The 6,000-nt window shown below is 40.5% G+C and overlaps 1 pseudogene; it reads right to left on the bottom strand.

Moving 5' to 3' along the window:
* Positions 1-280: 280 nt before the first annotated feature.
* The window catches only part of LOC129088177 (protein FAM161A-like), a 48,015-nt pseudogene continuing 42,295 nt past the window's right edge, over positions 281-6,000 (bottom strand).

Below are 6,000 nucleotides of genomic sequence, written 5' to 3'. Positions count from 1 at the left end.
AGTTTGTCACAGCTGTGATTCTGAAATGCTTTAAAAAATATGGGTAAGATAAAACATACCATATGCAGTGATTATAAAACCTGAATAAGCAAAGCCTTACTCTAGCTGACCAAATGACCAACCAGCTGGATTCAGCCTTTTCAGGCTACAGATGACTTTGCTCAGGAGACCTTCACATTAATGGAGGGTCTGCCATTGAAGTTTCTAGCACAAGTGCTGTTGCTAACACCAGATGCTGCTAAAAACACAGGCACAGAGTGGACACATGGCTGATTCCACTTTATTCTTTAACAGATTTCTCATCTCCACTCTCTTCATCAGCTTCATCTTTTTCCTTGCAAGAATCCTGGCTATGATCTCAATAAAATAATTTTCCCTTCCATTCTCTTTCTTCTTCATTAAAGTTTTATCTTCAGTGAAACTTTTTATATCTTGATTGCTGAAATACTCAGTTATTTTTCCACTTTGGTCTTTCTTTGAAACAAACTGACCAGATATTTTTAGTGCTTTTAAGGTATTAGAATAATACTTTTTTTTGTTGCCATTCTTGCATTTTTTTCTGAGCAAATCTTTTAAATAATAACAGACTCTTTTAAAATTTTTCTTCTGTAGTTCTCATGGGTATTTTTTTTCATTTTCCCTTTTTCATTCTTACTGAGAGATTTTACTCTGAATTTAGACATTTGAGCTAAACTTTGATGTAAGTCATAAGCCTAGCCAGAGTTGTCAGAAATTTCTCTGATTCTTTCATTTTTTGCTTCAGCTTAGTTAGATCTGGTTTCTCTCCTCTAACATTTTATTTTCCTTAGATGACTCCTTGTGGCTTATTCACTTGAATTCCCTTTCTCTGGGAGATACTGTGGGCACTGGGGAGCTGCAGTTATAAGGCATGGGCTTCACACTTGCACTTCTTACTGGTGACTTGTGCCTTGGTGGTAGATATGACCAATGTGTTTCTTTTAAGTTTTCTTCATCTGCTTCAATGTCTGCCAACATTTTTCTTTTAGTGAATAAATGCAAGGATGCATGGAGACTAAATGGTTCATGAATTTAAAAGTTTTGGACATGTGTTCTGAAAGGTGTTCTGATATCTCTGGGGAGGGTCTTCAAAATCAGCAGTCTGGCACCTAATTCATAGACCTCCTCTGTTCTTTTTGTTGCTTGACTAAATCATGATTGGCGAAAGACAATACAAGAATTAGATTTGTTCATAATTTCTTCTTACACTCAGAACATTTCTTTATTTCTAGGAAGAGTGTGGTGGGGGGAGAGAAAGAGATAGCTAGCTAGATAGATAAATAGATATAGATAGGTAGATAGATATGTAGAGAGAGGAGAGAAACATCAATTTGTTGTTCCACTAATTTATGCATTCATTGGTTGATTCTTGCTTGTGTCCTGACAGGGAATTGAACCTGCAACCTGATGTATTGGGATGACACTCTAACCAACTGAGCTACTGAGCCAGGGCAAGAATCTTCCTATCTTTTTAAAAAAGTATGTATTTATTTATTTTTAAAATTGATATATAATTGACATACAACATTATATTGTTTCAGGCATATAGCACTCTGTTATTGTGTGCAGTTTGTGTACACTTTCAGTATCTGATTTAGATTTCATGTTCTTCACTTTTTTCTTCTGCTCTATAATCATCATTTGAAAAAGCTTAGGTACTGTGATTGTTGGCACTCACTTTTTTGGTTTCTAAACTTTTTTCAACTGTAGGAATGTCTTCATCTTCACACTGAATATATTCTTTCACAGAAAAGTTCATTCACCTGTTGTGGTTGATGAGCTCCTTAGCATAAGTTATCATCTGTTTTTCTTAGGATGTTCTTTTCCTAAGTTGGGCTACTCATCTTCAGAAGAAGACATATACAAGGAGGAAGACATGTTTAAATCAGGCTCTGAATGCGATGTTATTAATAAGAAAGGGTGATAAGGAGTACTTTTCTGATACAGATCTGTTAGAGACAGTAGGAATGTCTTTTCTGATAATTACTGCTTGAACTTCCTTTAATTTAATTTATTCTGCTACATGTTCCTAACTTTGCCATAGATTCCTTACAGGCAGCCTTTAGCTCTTCTTGCTGCATTAGAGTGGTAAATATCAGAAAAGTCCACAGAGTCTCATAGCTTATACATGTATGCTCATCCACCCCAGAAAAACTGGTGTTAAAATCAGCCACTGCCCACACCAGCTCTTGGCATCACTTTCTCCTCTTTTTATTCCTCCCCCTCCTCAGCTTCATCTAGCCTGAATTTTATTCCTTCTACTGTGTTCTTTAATTCAGAAATTGTATTCTTCACTTCTTGTCTCATGGATAGTTTCTATGTCCTTTTTCATGCTAATATAGTTTGCAGTAAGTTCCTCGTAGTTTCCCCACAGTTTTTTTGTAATTTTCTCTGAGCTCACTGAGCTCATTGAGCTTCCTTAGAACCATTGTTTGGAACTCAATATCTGATAGTTTACTTGCTTCTATTTCTTTTAGTTCTCTTTGTGGGGATTCCTCTTTCCCTTCAAGTGGGGCATATTTCTTTGTCTTCCCATTATTTGTGAGACTCTTCTTTTTTGCTTCTGATTCTTAAGTTGACCTGTCTTGATTTCCTGACTTTGTGATGTGAACTTCTATGGTTGGAGACTGCTATTTTTACTTTCTGGATCTGCCCTCTGATGATGTCAGATGTTGACCCTGTCTGACCTTAAGCAGTCTGTTTGAGACTTCCGGTAATCTACTGTCTGTGGCTGTCTCCTTCAGCTGTTAATCTATTCACTCTGCACTCAGCAGGCCGCCTTAGACAACTCAGAGCGGGGTGGATCCCTCCTGGGGGCAGGGTTATGGGGTCCTCTGATGCTAGTGCATATGGGGGAGGAGTCCACACTGGGATCCTACCAGCTAATCTCTGTTCTCTCCCCAAAGCCTCTGTCCCCAGTCTCTCCCTGAGTGTTGCCACACCTCTCTGTGCCCCATTTAGCCAGGGACCTACCGTCTGTGGCTGCCACTATGCACTCAGTAGGCAGCTTAGACAGCACAGGGTGGGGTGGAATCCCACCTGGGGGGGGGATATTGGGTCCTTTGGCACTGGTACCGCTCAGGGGGAGTGGTCTCTGCCTGCCCAAGATGGCTGCTGCCACTTGGAGGGTGAGTCAGCACCAAGATCCTGCTGGCTACTCCCTCAGTTTTCTCCCCAAAGCTTCCTTCCCCAGTCTCCTCTCAGGTGTCTCTAGCTCATTCTGCCCCCAACTTTGCCAGAGACCAGGGTAAGTGGCTGCAGATAAAAATTTCTGCATTGGCCCTTTAAACATCTCCAGCCAACTGTCTCTGGCAGCTTTTTGCAGCTGGCTGTTATCTGTGTATTTTTTGGGCTCTGGTGTTGTAGGCTAGAGATCCCCACTTTTGTTTAGACCCTGCTCTACTCAGGGGGATCCAACTGGCCATTTCAATATCCTTCTGGTGCTGCCACCTGTGGGCACCCCACCCTCCTTCTCAGGTCTCTACCATACTCCTTACCAGTTAGATTGTGCTAAAGCTGATTCTTCTGTCTCCAAGGTTATAAGGCTCCTCTCTCACTTTTGTTCAGTTGTTTATTCCAGGTGATTTCTCCACAATTTAGTTGTAATTCCAGATTGGTCCTGGGAGGAAGTCAGTGTGACTTCCACTCACTCCTCTGCCATCTTGATTCCTCTCTAATACAGAAATTTTATATTCATTATTACTCAGCATACCTGGTTAGAATGAGTTTGGAGATGTTTTTATATTCATGACTAAGGTTTGAGATCTCTCCTGGGCCAAACATGGACAGCATAAATTTAAATCCATGTCTATAATGACAAGTCTATGGTAATAACTTTTAATAGAAATCTTTTTTTTTATACTCCTAGTCCAAATCTACAAATAGTCATCCTATTTTCTCACTGTGTCAGTGTCTATTTTTCTTCTCTTTCATATCTTTGAAGGGGTATTTCTTGCACAGTCCCTGGTTTATATAAAGCATAACAAATCAATTCCTCATTTTCTAAGTTCTTGTTTCTTGTTCTTGAATAAGTAATAAAACCCAAGCCCCTTATATTATCAAGATCAGCATACACCCAGGACTATACTAGATGTTTGCATGGTTATTGTTCTTATTTCATGTTTCTGCTCATTATCACTTTGGGATCGTCAATTAAAAAATTGCTACTATTTTGGAGTTTGCATGTAAAAGTATGTTTGTTATGTTTCTAGATATTTGTAGTGGGAGCTAATCATCTCTTCAACATGATGGCTAGAATAAAAGTCAATATTAAACTCTAGCATGTGAATTAGATTTCAATAAAATTATAACCCAAAGCAGCATCACTTTCTATAGGAAAAAAATCTATATCCTAAAATATTGAAAATGCTGACTAAGAGTTATTTTGCCAGATGGCACAGAAAGTAGGTGTATTTAAAAATACATATTGTGGAATCAAGATGGCAGAGGAGAGAGTGGAAGTCACACTGACCTTCTCCCAGAACCAATCTAGAGTTACAACTAAATTGTGAAGAAATCACCTGGAACAAACAGCTGAACAATGGTGAGAGAGGAGCATTATAACCTCGGACAGACAGAAGAATCAGCTTTAGCACAACATAACTGCTAAGAAGTGCAGTAGAACTCAAGAAGGCAGGGGAGGTGCCCACAGGCAGCAGCACCAGGAGGATATTGAAACAGCTAGTTGGATCCCCCTGAGATGAGTGGGGTCTAAACCAAAAGCGAGGATCTCCAACCTACAGCATGAGAGCCCAAAAAGTACACAAATAAGAGCCAGCTGTGAAAAGCAGAAGGCTTGCTCTCTGCCAGAGAGAGCAGGCTGGAGACACAAAGAGCCATTAAAAGGGCCAAATATAAATATTAATTTACTGCCACTTATCTTGGTCTCTGGCAAAGGTGGGAGCAGAGTGGGCTAGAGATGCCTTATGAGAGACTGGGGAAGGAGGCTTTGGGGAGAGAACTGAGAGAACAGCCAGCAGGATCCCAGTGCTGACTCATCCTCCATATGGCAGCAGCTATCATGCTCAGGCAGACCACTCCCCAGAGTGGCAGCAGCATGAGGGGATATAATAGTCCTGCCCCCAGGAGGGACTTGGCCTTAGCCTAGTAGTGCTAAAACCTAACTGCTGAGTAAAGAGTGGCAGCAACAGATAGTAGATCACTGGCTCAAAGGGACACAGATTGGTCTAGAGACACTTGAGGAGAGACTGGACAGAGGCTTTGGGGAGAGAATGGAGAGAGTATCTTGCGGGATTCCAGTGCTGACTCCTCTGCCATACAGCAGCAGCTATCTGGCTCAGGCAGACCACTTCCCTGAGTTGCAGAAGTTTGAGAGGACCCAATAACCCCACCACCAGAAGGGATACTACCCCACCATGTGGTGTCTAAGCTGGCCTGCTGAGTGCAGAGTGACTAGATTAACAGCTGAAGGAGACAGCCACAGACAGTAGATTCCTGGAAGTCACAAACAGACTGCCTAAGGTCACACAGGGTCAACATCTGACATTATCATAGGCAGATCCAGAAAGAAGATACAGTGGTCTCTTACCATAGAAGTTCACACCACAAAGTCAGGAAATCAAGACTCATCAATTTAAGAAACAGAAGCAAAAAAGAAGATTCTCACAAATAATGGGAAGATAAAGAAACACTCCCTACTTAAAGGGAAAGAAGGAATCTCCACAAGAGAACTAAAAGAAATAAAGGCAAGTAAACTATCAGATATTGAGTTCCAAACAATGATTCTAAGGACACTCAATGAGCTCAGTGTGCTCAGAGAGAGTTGAAAAAAACTACAGGGAAACTATGAGGAACATACTGAAAATTGTATCAGCATGATAAATGACATAGAAACTATCAATAAGAGGAAAGAGGAAATGAATAATACAATTTATGAATTGAAGAATTCAGTAGAAGAAATCAAAAGCAGGTTAGATGAGGCAGAGGATTGAATCAGAGAGCTGGAGGACAAGGTAGAAAAAA

Source organism: Pteronotus mesoamericanus, unplaced genomic scaffold, assembly GCF_021234165.1.
Source record: "Pteronotus mesoamericanus isolate MK-2021 breed Mesoamerican mustached bat unplaced genomic scaffold, CSHL_Meso_final scaffold_54, whole genome shotgun sequence".
Lineage (NCBI taxonomy): Eukaryota > Metazoa > Chordata > Mammalia > Chiroptera > Mormoopidae > Pteronotus > Pteronotus mesoamericanus.
Note: the sequence above shows the minus strand (reverse complement) of the source record. Positions and strands in the feature narration are given on the sequence as shown.